This window comes from Furipterus horrens, unplaced genomic scaffold (assembly GCF_987537825.1).
Source record: "Furipterus horrens unplaced genomic scaffold, mFurHor1.1.pri manual_scaffold_1, whole genome shotgun sequence".
NCBI classification, from domain to species: domain Eukaryota; kingdom Metazoa; phylum Chordata; class Mammalia; order Chiroptera; family Furipteridae; genus Furipterus; species Furipterus horrens.
In genome coordinates, this window is record NW_028327171.1 from 159,866,474 (window position 1) to 159,880,075 (window position 13,602).

Here is a 13,602-nt window from a genome sequence, read left to right on the forward strand (position 1 = left end):
CTCATATAATAGTGGTTTGGATCTAATGAACTCCTTCAATTTTACTTTGTCCTGGAAGCACTTTCTCTGCCCTTCTATTCTGAATGATAATTTTGCTGGATAGAGTATTCGTGGTTGTAGGTTTTTGCTTTTCATTACTTTGAATATTTCTTGCCAGTCCCTTCTTGCCTGCAGGGCCTCCCTTGAGAAGTCAGGTGATAGTCTAATTGGGACCCCTTTGTACATGATTCTTTTCTTCTCTCTTGCTGCTTTTAAGATTTTCTCTTTATCTTTAACTTTTGACAATTTGATTATAATGTGTCTTGGAGTGGTTCTCCCTGGGTCCAGTTTTTCTGGAACTCTCTGTGCTTCCTGGACCTATAAGTCTATTCCTTCCTCAAGCTTGGGAAATTCTGCTTTATTATATTTTCACTTAATTTTTCAATTTCTAGTTCTTCTTCTTCGCCCTCTGGCAATCCTATAATTCTTATGTTTAATCTCTTATAGCTGTCCCAGAGGTTGCTGATCCTCTTCTCACTTTCCTTGCTTCCTGTTTCCTCATTCCACACTGGTTGACTGTTTGTTCCTTCTCTATGTTCTGGTTTGTTGATTTGAACTCTGGATTTTATTTCCTCACCATTTGTCTCATATGTGTTTTTGTTTTTTTCAGTATGAGTGGTTTTCAATCCTTTCTCGTCTTTTTCCAAATCTTTTGTTAATGTTGTAAGCCACCTAATAACAATGGCTCTGAACTGAGCCTCTGACAGATTTCTTATTTGTTCATCTGTCAGATTCTTCATCTGCTGCCTGGTGAGCTGCGCCACCGGATTTCTATAGTTGTCTGCCTCATTTTGACAGATTTGCATTTTGCTTTCTTGGGCCGGCTATAGGGGGTAGAGCCTGTGTACTCGTCACAACCCAGTGACTGGCAGCGATCCGCAACCTTTTTCGAGGTGCTGTGGCGCTTTGTGTGGGGGCGGGGGTCCAAGATGGATTCCTGCCATTATTCTCCTCTAGGAGACTGGGATCCATCTTCCTGCCCTCTGAGCCTCACCATCTGAGGCAATGCGGTGGCTGCTTTTTCCAGCGTTGGGGTCGGGAGCTGCTGGGGCTCAACTGCAGCCAGGACTGCTCTCCTTGCCACTGTCCCTGGTGTTACTGCAAACAGCACCGCCCACTTTCGCTCTTCTTACCTGTCTGACAAGTGCCGCTGGTTTATAACTTCATACGTTGGACTTCCGTGTGGTTTTATTTTCTGGAATTTCTAGTTATCTTTTGTTTTGAGGTAGTTGTATTCCTTTCTAGTTGTAGAGGGAGACTGAGCATGTCAGTCTAAGCCTCCATCTTGGCTGCAAGTCTCCGCAAACTTTGTTTCTTAAACAATGAAAATTTAATTTCTCACTTCCTGGAGACTACAAGTGTGAAATTAAGGTGTCAGTGGGGCCATTTTCCCCCTGGAGGCTACTGGGAAGAATTCATTCTTGTCCCTTCCAGCTTCTGGTATTTGCCAGAAATTGTTGGCATTCTTTGGCTTGTGGCAGCATAACTCCAATCTTTACCTCTGTCTTTATTTCGCCATTTTCTCTCACTGTGTGTCTGCATCTTCAAATCTCTCTCTTCTTAAAACGATGCCAGTCATTGGATTTAGTGTCCACCTCAATTCCATATGATCTCATCTTAACTTGATTACATCTACAAAGACCCTATTTCCAAATAAGGTCACATTCATAAGTACCAGAGGTTAGGACTTCAAAATGTCATCTAGGAGCAACAATTTAACCCACAAAAATAGCCAGTACTAGTAAAGATAATGAGAAATGATGAGATTCTCGGTGTATTTTGAAGGTAGACCCAATAGAATTATCTGAGAAGATGATTGTTGGATGTGAAAGAAACTGGCTCAAAGGTTGACTGACATCTTACATTTTCATTTTCCCTTGACTGCTAATTCAGTTACCACTCACACATCTGTTTTTCAGATTTCTAAATTCTATTGTTGGATACTTTTCAGTGTTTTCTCTCAGAGGTTTATAACTTTAAATAAAAATTACTAGTTAGGCATTTGGGGTTTGAAAAAGAGTTGTAGTGAACAGATATGTATATAATTTGCAATGCTTATCCAGAAGTTGTCTCCAGGGGTAAATCTTAGTTTGTGGAGGCTGAAGCTTAAACATTTCCTGGGCCCACTTTAAGAAAAAAAAAAAACTATAAATACAAAATTAGTGTGTTTTTCTTAAACCTGGACAAGAGGAACCCCTGTTCTGGACATACACACACAAGTTTACTAAAGAGCCCAGATCCTGTGTCACTTGGGAACCGACACGCAACACTAGCATGGAACAAACTGTAAACCCAAACACATGTGAGCTCACAACTAACACCCTTCAGGCCACAGGGAAGTCTCTTCCATATGCATGTTCCATGTCCTCAAAAAAAAAAAAAAAGGTTACTGGGCATTGCTTTGAAGTTTAAAGAGGATTTAAGTAGCAAAAGTACTTGGATAACAGAAAAGACTGATTATCTTATCAATTATTTTCTCTGTGTAAGCATGACTGCAAGAGTCTGGCTTCTTCAAGTATCATTTCAAGTAGTCCCAAGGATTCATTCATTCACTATGCTTCTATTCACATTCTAAAAATCAACATGATGTTCACAACACTTGCACTAAATGGTAGTTAGGAAACAGTTTTCAATACCAAGCAACTCCTATTATTCTTAAATTTGTGTAGATAGAGATATAAATGCTTAAAGTATAATAAATATAGATTCTTTACTCACTGTATGGTTCTCTATATTGTCTTACAAGATGAATAAATTACAATTAAGTAACAGTTGTTTATATGATAAAATTAAAATATTTTATAATATTTTCCATAATAACAATAATATACTTATCATATATGACTCCTTGTGATGTTTGAACATGATATTCAAAATTCTAAGTTTATTTCTGAAGCTAAGTGTTTTTTTAAGAAGTTTACTAAAAATTTCAGTCACCACTGCCCCAAGACATCAAAGTTTCTCCAAACTGAATTTAATAAAATATTATAAAATACTCAAAAAAGTTGATGATGACATCATTATTACTAAAATAAAAATTATTTAGAAGTGCTGGTTATTACAATATATATAATGCTTTGGGTAAAAGTAAAAAATATGACTAAATATATTTATTTCATGATTTATGTGCAGCTCTATGTAATTATCACCCATAAATCATTATTGCATTAATGGAATAGCCAGCTGTATATAATAAGTACAGTCCTCTCTCACATTTGACCAACTTTTAGTCACCTAAAAACAATATTTTTAAACATTTTTCCCTCATTTATCATTATGGAGGTATGCTGGTCAAGACTAAAGAACATATTTTACTTACAGTTAGTGTATTTATAACTTTGGTATTTAGACATGTGGTATGATTATATATCTATTGTACTGCTTCTTAGTCCCAAAAATGTTAGGTTGATGGACTTGTTCAAATGTGAGCATTACCTTAAAAAGAGAAAAAAAAATCAGGACAAATTAACAAAACATGTTCAAATACACCATATCTACAATGCCAGAAAAATAAATTCACAATCTGATTTATTTTACTAATTAATTTTCTGACAGACTTACCTTTTTTCCTTTAGTTTTTGGTTGAATACTCTATGGTTGTTTCTTTATATGACAAAATTGTCTATATTTTAATAACTATTAACATAATTCAGTATTTTTATAGCATGATACTCATATTTATAGTTTCCACATTATTTTTAGTTTTGAATTTTTTTCATCTTCACAAATCATTATTAGTAATGTCTTAGAAACATTACGGTTTTTATAAAATTTGGGGAAACTCTATCAGGTTTCTTTCCTATGTGAATTTTTACAAATAATCTTCCTGTTGTCTCTGCTATAGCTTATGCCCTATAAACTTGGGAATTCTGATAAATTCTATTTTGTGTGATTTCCATGAAAAATAAATTGGAAGAGCTATGTAGCTGGTGTGCTTAGAGCCCAACATGCTGCATTATTAAGTACAGTATATTCCTGACAGGAGATTACTTTTATATTCACTAGATGTTGATGAGAGTCTAATTCTTTGCTGACAAATTGAAAAGTCTTATGATCATTAGAATTTTCCACAGGGACACTTTCCTGTCATGAGGCAATCTCTGCTGTTGCATTTGCTGTCACCATGCTAGGTGCGCTGGCACAGTGGGCCATAGGAGCACCCCGGGGAGCTATTCTTACATGGAACCACAATGACTTCACTGCACTCGGACATGCCGGGGAATTACATAAATATATATATTCCAGCAAGACTAAACTAAGTGTATCTCCAACTCCACCTCTCTTAACCCAGATCCCGCAAATGCTGTGGCTCTTCCAACGCCACCAGACACCCAGGAAGTGTGGAGTGGAGAGAAACATGACTCTTTAAACAATGCAAGCTAACTGCCTTTGTTTGAATTTTACAGAAACGTGTGACCAAATAAATACACTGCTAGGACCCTCTCTCGGGGTCTTGCAAGGCGCCTATGCGAAGGAAGGACTCAGCAGCTTAACTTTCATTAGCTTCACAGAGTGCCGCCTCTCCGCTTTCTCTGTGAAGTCGCTTTGCTGACGCCATTGATTGCTGCGAAAGCTTGGCTGACCAACACCTGGAGGGAGGTCTTCAACTTCTGATAATTTCGGTCGCTTTGTATAGGGTAGTGAATACAGTGTGGCCCATATAGCTTTCAGCTTTGTTTGCAAAATTCCGTCCCAGAGCTTTTATAGTACAAATAAAATCAGTTAGTGGCTAACCAATTTTTGTATTTCAGAAGCTAAAAAAGGCATGTTTAGAATTGAGCCAGGCCATGCGGCAGCACACGGAGAAGAAGAATGAACTGAAATGAAAGCACAATCTGGAAGAATAACTTCAAAACAATGCAGCAGGTGAGAACCCTGCTGCTCCCATTTATGAGTCTCTCAACACCAGGTGCTCACACATCAGCCTCTGGTAGCGGGCGGCACACTCCTAGGCAACCAACCGACAGGGGGTCGCAGGCTGGGATTCTCGCTGGGTAACGTGAAGAACATCAATTTCAATCCTCCAAATAGGATAGACTGCCACTGAAGGTTACTAAACACTACCAGTTCCCTGAGACCCTTGAGTCTTGAGAGGAGATTTCCAAAAATTACCACATCTCTAGTTTTGGCCCTCTGGTTGAAAGCATATATGTACTGTAGTTTATATTTCTGCCCATTTTTACCTATATAGGGTAGAAGTAAGAAGGATAAGCATGTGTAAGTATGAAATAGCTGAACATTCTGGTTCAAATACACAATAAATTCTTAGGATTGTAATTACACCAGTAAAAAAACTGACTACTGTACTCATCCACCTAAGGAAAATTTATTTTTTTTAAACCACTTATTTTTACCAATGGTCACAGCCATTATGTTTTTGATTAATGCCTGGACAAATTAAATGTTTCTGTAAGATTTAGAAGGCTCAGTGATGAAGTCATAAAGTGAGAAGGATAAAACTTACACAAGTGTCTCAGCGTGCCCCAATTCCCTTCCTTTGCTTATTATGTAGACTAGTATAATTCATTGAATTCCTGGGAACCTCAACCTTCTCATCTATAAAAGGGAATAATAATGTCCAGCCTACTAATATTTAAAAAAATTGTTATAAAGGTCAAATAAGAAACTGTATGTGTAAATGCTTTTTAGACGGAAAGGTTACAAACATAAGAAATTATTTAACTTATTCATTTAGTTGTCTTTTTTTATTGTTCTTTTACAGTTGTCTCAATTTTTTTTTGAACATCTGAAACTAATGCCTTAATGGAACAGGCATTTTTGACTGAGGTAGGGGTGATGTGCAAAAAGTAGAAAAATGAAGGACATATTGAGGAGAGATTAAGCTTAGATTAGATGGTGGAAAGTCCAAAGACATCACAAAGACCCCTGGGGAGTTTATTTATTTTTATTACTTTTATTTTTTTCAATTACAGTTTACATTCAATATTATTTTGTATTGGTTTAAGGTGTACCACATAGTGGTTAGACAATCATATACTTTACAAAATATTCCCCCAATATTTCTAGTACCCTTCTGGGACCATTCATATTTATTACAACATTATTGACATATTTCCTATGCTGTAGTTTACATACCCATGACTATTTTGTAAGTACTAATGTGTACTTCTCAATTCCTTCACCTTTCCCACCCAGTCTCTCACTCCACCTCCCCTTTGGCAATCATCAGTTTGTTCTCTGTATCTATTTTGTTTGTCTGTTTACTGAGTGTTATTTCATCATGTATATGTACCACAGTTCTTTTAATCTACTCTTCTATTGATGGACATCTGAATTGATTTCATATCTTGCCTATTGTAAATAATGTTGCAATGAACATGGGGGTGCATATATCCTTTTGAATTACTGTTTTGGGTTTCTTCAGATATATACCCAGAAGTGAAGTAATGAGATCATAAGGTAGGGAGCATGTGAATAAGAGAATGGCACATTCACAGAGAGGGAGGTGGGAGGATTATAGGAGAGTTCTTGATCTACTTTAAGGAACAGTTTTACAAATTCTAGGTGAAAAGCATACTAGGGTATTATATGTTGAACAATACAATGGACACAGTATAACACTGTTTAGATATTCCCTTATAAATTAAGCATAATCAGAGGACACATTGACTTTTAGAAGACTTTCAAAGTTGCATCACAAAACCCAGCAAGTCATTATCCCCCCAAAATACTTATTACATGCTCATTTGTCCATAGTGCTGGTGAGTGACATCTAATGAGCTGGGAAACCTACCTCAGTTCTCTATACAGGCCCAGCTCTTTATAAGCTACAGAAAATGGAAGGGGATTGCTATGGATTTTGTAGATACAATGAAGTTAGTGCTCAAACTCTGCCTAGTCATATCTACCCTAAACCTAGCACACTTGGCCATTCAATAAAAAGAAAAAAAAAAAAGTTTAACTATAGTGGAAAACATTCACAAGGGTTTCAGTAAACCAAATTTCACCCCCAAATTTGGAGAATATTCTCTCTTAGTAAAATGGGCAATATACTCTCCTATTAAAGAGCTAGATGTTGTTTATATTGATTTTTGGACTCCTGTTATGAGAGCTTTGAACTCCAACTGAAAACAACCAAGACAGAAATCCCTGAACACGGGAGTGTTTTATTCCAAACTTGGTCCCACATGTGCCTTGCTCTACTAAGACCAGGCTGTTTGGTGACATCAGCACATTAATAAGAAGATAGGTCTTTCCTGTATTACCAGTTCATGTTGGGGAATCTCAGTTTCACAAATGAAACGGCACATAAGAGCTCCGCTCCCCTCGGATACGCTGTCCTCCATGCATTCACATGGACTTGGTCGGTGCCTGCGGTAATGGGTGTGACCAATGAGGGCAGCAAAGAGCAGCATCCCAAAAGTAAGTGAGCTACAAGGATTTCTGGCTGACATGCTTATCACCCAAGAGGTGAAAAATAACATCAGAAACCTGGGAGAATTACATGTGTCAAGCAGAGAGGAGAGGGCTGAGTGATCCAAAATAGAAAAGGAATTGTGAATAAGAGCCTGTAGTCACATGAAAGAAATGCCTGATAGAATTTGAAAGCTAATGTGAACAAACTGATGGACAAGAACTCAAATAGAAAACAAAATCTAAGACTGCATGTGGAGTTGTAGAGTGAGAGCAACATGTGGCATAAATGTCACTAGTAGGCAATTCAAAATTCAATTCAAAATTTTGAAACTTTTCAATACTTAAGTGTCAGTTCTGTATTTTGGGATTCTTAAATTCCTGTTCCTTAAGGTTTACTATTTTATACTTTTAATGCTTGTTCACAGCATTAATAAAGAAAATTTGTAATAAAGCCAGTGAGTAATAGTAATAATATACTAATTGTCACTAATATATATTGAATATTTATTGTGTGTCAAACAATATTCTAAATATGTTAAACATGTTACTTCATGTTACAGAATAAAAACAATTGTGTGTTTAGAGTTATTCTTTGTTTTAATTATTACTTAGGCTAAGATTTAAAAGCTTGGCAATGGATAGTGTTGGTTGCCTATTCAACATTCATTTTCTCTTCTTTCTTCTTGAGAGAACATTATTTTCCCTTATTTTATTTTTACTTTTAATTATCCATCTCTCTCTTTAAAGCCTGTGAATCAATTTGGACCCAGCTCCATAAGTGAGCTCTGATTTGTGATGTGCAGAATAATTCTATCCCCTTGCTCAGGTTCCTTACAGGTTTGGGATTTGACACGATACAAAATTCCAGTCAATGAGAATGAAAAGTTTCCTGAGAACTTTAATAGTTCCTCCTATAATCTGGGTGAGGCCTGATTTTAAAAAAAGAAAAGAAAAAGTTTCACCTAACTCTTCCATGAGTGCTCCGAGGAGTAGCCACTTTACAGATAATACAGCCTGATTTTGAGGAGTTAGAATTAGATCACAGAGCTGTCCAAATGATACAAAGCCCAGGCTCTTTCCACTATAACCCTCAACTGCATTTTCATTTATGTCACCACAAGTAATAGTCAGACTAATGCTGTCCCTCCTCCATAGATGTATACAGCCTAATCCAAGGACCTGTGAAAATGTTACCCAATATGGCATAAGTTATATGTTATCTTATTTGCATATGTGACTAAGTTAAACATTTTGAGATCGGAAAATTATCCTGGATTATCCAAGTGGGCTCAATAAGGGAGGCAGGAGAGTCAGAGTAAGAGATGGAGATGTGATGACAGGAACAGATTAAAGTGATACAGCCATGAGCCAAGGCACGCTGTCATCCTGTAGAAGTTGTAGAAGTTTCCACCAGAACTAATCCTTCCCTAGAGCCTCTAGAAATAACTGAGCTCTGTGGACACCTTGATTTTAGTCATGTTTATAACCCATCTCATATTTCTGACCTCTAGAATGACAAGATAATGAATTTGTGTTGTTTTAAGCCATTAAGTTTGTGGTAATTTATTACAACAGCAATAGGAAGCTAATGTATCATAAACATAATGTGACATTCAAAAGTATCAGATATATGGTCAAATTTTCAAAGAAACTTGAAGTAACTGGAAATTTTGAAATCTAACATAATTCTGCTCATCCCACCACAGTACAAATATTGCAAATTTTCATCAAGGGGAAACAGAAACTACTTCTGTGTTTAGATAATTTGACTCCATTTATGGTAGTAACACAACCTGTATGTCATCTGGATATTTTTGTAAAATGCTTGTGACTCTCGGTTTGTATTCATTTTGACTTCAATTTTATGTTATGTCCTGAATGATAGCCCATTGCTGATCTCAGAATAAATGTGCCACCATTGTGAAAAGTGTTCATGTTGGAACAAACGCATTGCTTTAATTCTTAGGCTGGTTCAGTATCCCCTGTTTTAAAGTATATATAGAAGTAAGAGAGTTTCCTGAAGAATTTGACCATTTCACAAAATAGTACCACACATCATCTTCCTCAAAAGATATTTTACCCCCCTGTGGAAATTTTATTCCTATCATTAAAAAGACAGCCATCCTGTTATTTTGGCTGAACTTTGTACAATGGATTTTGGAATTGTTTTCATGAAGATGGTTACTAAGAGTTGTATCTAGTGAACTTAAATTAATTTGGATACTGAAAACACTATAAGTTTATTATGCATGCTCTACCAAAGGCAACCACCTTTCCATGAAAATAAGAACAATCAAAAAGTCTGCATATATCATGGATATTGCTTTTTGGAGGACCACGCAAGAAAGAGAGATATCTGTATTTTGGTGCATACCCTTCTTTAAAGCACTCTTTTCCGTCCCAGCCACCAATAACAGCTCAGAGGTGGCACTTAATTCCTACCCAAGAATCACTGTGCGTACTGTTTCTGATGTAAGTTTCACCATTAATCCTCAGTTAAGCTTACAGAATTTGTTGATAAGAACTACCTACAAATTGCTATTGTGTCTTATACAGGGAGATAATGACAGCTAGGAATTACCAGATCTTTTACTTCCCATGTGTGATGTCATCATCTTTAGAGAACTCAGCCTTGAGTACATAGTACTGGGAAGATTCAAACCTTTCTGTAATGATAGTGGTTATGAATATGGGACCTTTTAGGCACAAATCCTTCCTCATTTATTTACCTATACAAGTTTAGTGACTACATTTTATTTTCTCTAAGTTTCAATTCCCTTTTTTTTTTTTTTAAATGAGGCTTATAGCAGTACCTACCTCATAGGATTAATATCACCATGAGATAATCCATTTATAAAATCTGGTACACATTAAATATTCAATAAATATTAATGGCTATTGTTTTCTTTCCCTAGATTTAGTTGGGAATATATATCAAACAAAAGTGAATCTGGCTATGGTGTGGTCTATGTTTACTAGTTTATTATTTATAAAGCAAGACTTATTCCTTGTTAGAAACTGTGGACCTGGATTAAGGTGAGTGTCTTATTAATCTAATTGAGATCATGAGGCCCCTTCCATCATGTAATGCTGTCTTCCTCTTTTGAACTTATTTGAACCACAAGGTGAAAGATGCAGTAATTCTTTTGGGGGCACCAAAATGATGAAGTGGGGGTACCTGTTAATTCTATACTACTTGAAAAACACATAATTCATAAGAGCTCTAACTGTGAGGTACCTACCCTGTTTTGCTTAAGAGTTTATATTAGCAATTGTGGAGAGGAATATGCTACAAACTGGGGAGGTGCTGCCGAAGAGGCTTAGAGCACTGATGTTCATTTGTCTTCCCTGGGATCCCATACAGAAATGAGTATTTGTAATTGTAAGAAGAAAGGTATAATTAGTTAGGGCATTGTTCCTTGTAACTAAGTTCTGTCCTGGAGACAATTAGGTTTCTGCCTTTTTATAACTGTCCAAACACTAGAGGTATATAAAGAAATGTTGTGATACCATTTATGCTCTTAAGGAAACTAAAAGGAAAAAGAAGGAATTTTAACATAAACAGACATGTAAAAAGCAGTTAGATGATAAAATTCACAATAGATTATTATGCTTGCTGGAGAATACACTAGATTTTATAGTATACATTCCTGTATTATAAGAAAGCCTCTCTGGACCACTTGAAGGTTAGAATCACTGAGAAATTACTTCTCAGGAGAGCAGATCTACTGAATATCTGCAGATAGCATCTCTCTGAAGAGTGTGATTATCAGAAACCCTGGAAACAGTGAGAGCTTGTTCCTCTTGGTCAATTACATAGTAATCCTAATTATAATGAGAGTTCAATCCAGAATATTTCTAAATACTTAGAAACTTGCAGTCATAAAAATTTTTAGGCATATTTTAGTCTCAGAAAAGTATGATAGGAAAATAAGTTTAAGCTTTACAACGTACTACTTAAAGCAAACCTCCTGTGGAGGAAATTGGAATGGACCAAATTCAAGGAGTAAAAGGGTTTTGTAGAATATCCAACTGTGAGAGAAGAACTTGTTCGTGTATTTTAAAAGGACAGTGGTGGGTATAAGATTGTGGTGATAGATTTCATTGCATATGTTACAATAGTAACGAAAGAAGTTTTGTTTTAATGTCAGTAATTCTGTCCTTTGAAACTATTTAAACATAGGATAAACATTTTAATTATCAACCTAAAAATACGCATGAGGGTACCTGATTTAACAACTTAGGGTTATATGAAAGAGAACAGAAAGCATCATTTTAGATCCCCTGAACATGTCTTGCCATGCTAATAGATTGTAAAACCATCTCCCCGGTATTAGGGATCATATACCTCTAGCCGGGAAAGTGTATAATCTAGAGCTGAGAAGGAAAATTTCTCTGGAGACAGTTGTCTGTATGTTGAGCACCCCTCCTGTCCATGAGGGTGAGAAATTATCAGGGCTTTTTCCTCGCCTCAAGCAAAGGGACAATGGCTTCAAAGAGACAATTCCATGATCTGAATTCAGGGACCCAGGACTTAAGCCCCTTGTGTTGTAAAGCTACAATCAGATATGCTCCACTTGGTAATAGGTACTTCTGGGCAGCTGATATGAACCTACTCCTACCACAATGATAGCCCCAAAAGACCGTATTTCTTTTTTCTTTCTCACTTCTTTGTATTTTGTTTGTTTGTTTTATTGTATCCCCGCCTTTTGGAGCAGTCCTTTGTACATCGTAGTTACTTAATAAATATGATGAATGAATTAATGGAATTCTAGCCCTTTCTAAGCATCAGTCTACTTATGCAGCACATTCTTTGGGAACCAGGTCAACCCACAAATCCTCCCAAGGTGTTTCTGTTGGACATCACCCTGGCTCCATAAGTAAAGTTTCCATCATATGTGAATAAGGGAGCCCTGACTCTTAGCTCTGGTCTCTTGGCCACTGGTGCCTCTGACTCAGATGCTGCCAAAATTATGCAGGCTCTCTCCATTGGGATCCTGATTCCACCCTCTCCCTGAGCCCAACCTCCCACTCTTGCTCTTTCTGAAGAGGAGAAGACTCTTGACTTGGAAATAGAAAGCAGGGAAAAACCTCCCTGGTCCATTATATATTTCTACAAGAAGTATATGCAGATAAAGTAATGATTATGGTGATGTTTGTTACTTTTTAAAACAGGGATTGATGAATTTGTTTATAGGTAATCAAAAAAATAACATGAAATTGGTGAATGTATGTGGCTGGGAAAATCTGTTGTTGGAAAAAATATGGTTTTAGAAAAGAAAATGAGGGGAGCATAAGCAGGTTCAGGTATCTTAAAGATCTAACTGATAAAAATAAAGTTGCAAGTATCAAAAAAGTTTCTATGAACATTCAAGATGGTGTGCTTCCTGCCTTTTCTTTCTTTAATCCCAGCCATTTGTATGTTCATGCAAGTTCATATGTATTGAGTTTCTATGGAGCAGGAGACACTTAACGAGTATGGCTGGAGAGTTGGATAAATTCAATCCTTGCTTTTGCTGCTGATTCATTACATTACCTTGCTTAGGGTGCTTCCATTATCTAGGCCTCAGTTTCCCATTCATAAAATCAAGATGATAATAATACCTGCAAAATAGGGTTATTGTCAGGACTAAATGATATAGTACTCATAATGCGCTTAGTTTATGCTGATTACACCGATAGCCTAACTATTATCTTAAATGGGCACACTGCTCCAATATTATACTATTATCAACAGCTACATAGTAACTAAAAGGCTAATACATAGAGATTTAGAAATTTTGGATGGTCTTTACAGTACAGCGATTTCATTAAAAATAATAATATTTCTTCAAAGTTTATTTATTCTTGTAGAGTTGACATTTAATTCAAAATACTTAGCTTTTAAAATATTATTTAGACTGAGCATGTTTGAGAATAAAATGCATGCGTTATGCATACATTTCCTGCATGACACAGAATAATTAAATCTAGAAAACTGGCCCCAAAAGGCAGTGTTTTAGTACATTCTAATTGGGAAAAACAGATAGACAGTAATGTGACTTTATGATAAATATTATTAGTGCATATAAGTTGATGCTTTTTATTTAATTAAAGTAACTTTCCAAAACAGTTCTGCTAATTGTATTTACTTCCATGCCTTAAAGATAACATTTTAGTGCTCTCGAATTTTATACAAAGTTATAA

General features: G+C 36.2%; 1 long non-coding RNA gene across 1 annotated transcript in view; it reads right to left on the minus strand.

The window, feature by feature from the left end:
- LOC150022136 (uncharacterized) overlaps window positions 1–13,602 on the minus strand; it is a 61,290-nt gene that overhangs the window by 17,914 nt on the left and 29,774 nt on the right. Inside the window, exons 2-3 of the long non-coding RNA XR_016509199.1 lie at window positions 12,953–13,020; window positions 3,359–3,474 (exon numbers count right to left, since the gene is read on the minus strand). This is a non-coding gene — a long non-coding RNA (uncharacterized LOC150022136). The remainder of the gene's footprint in view (window positions 1–3,358; window positions 3,475–12,952; window positions 13,021–13,602) is intronic.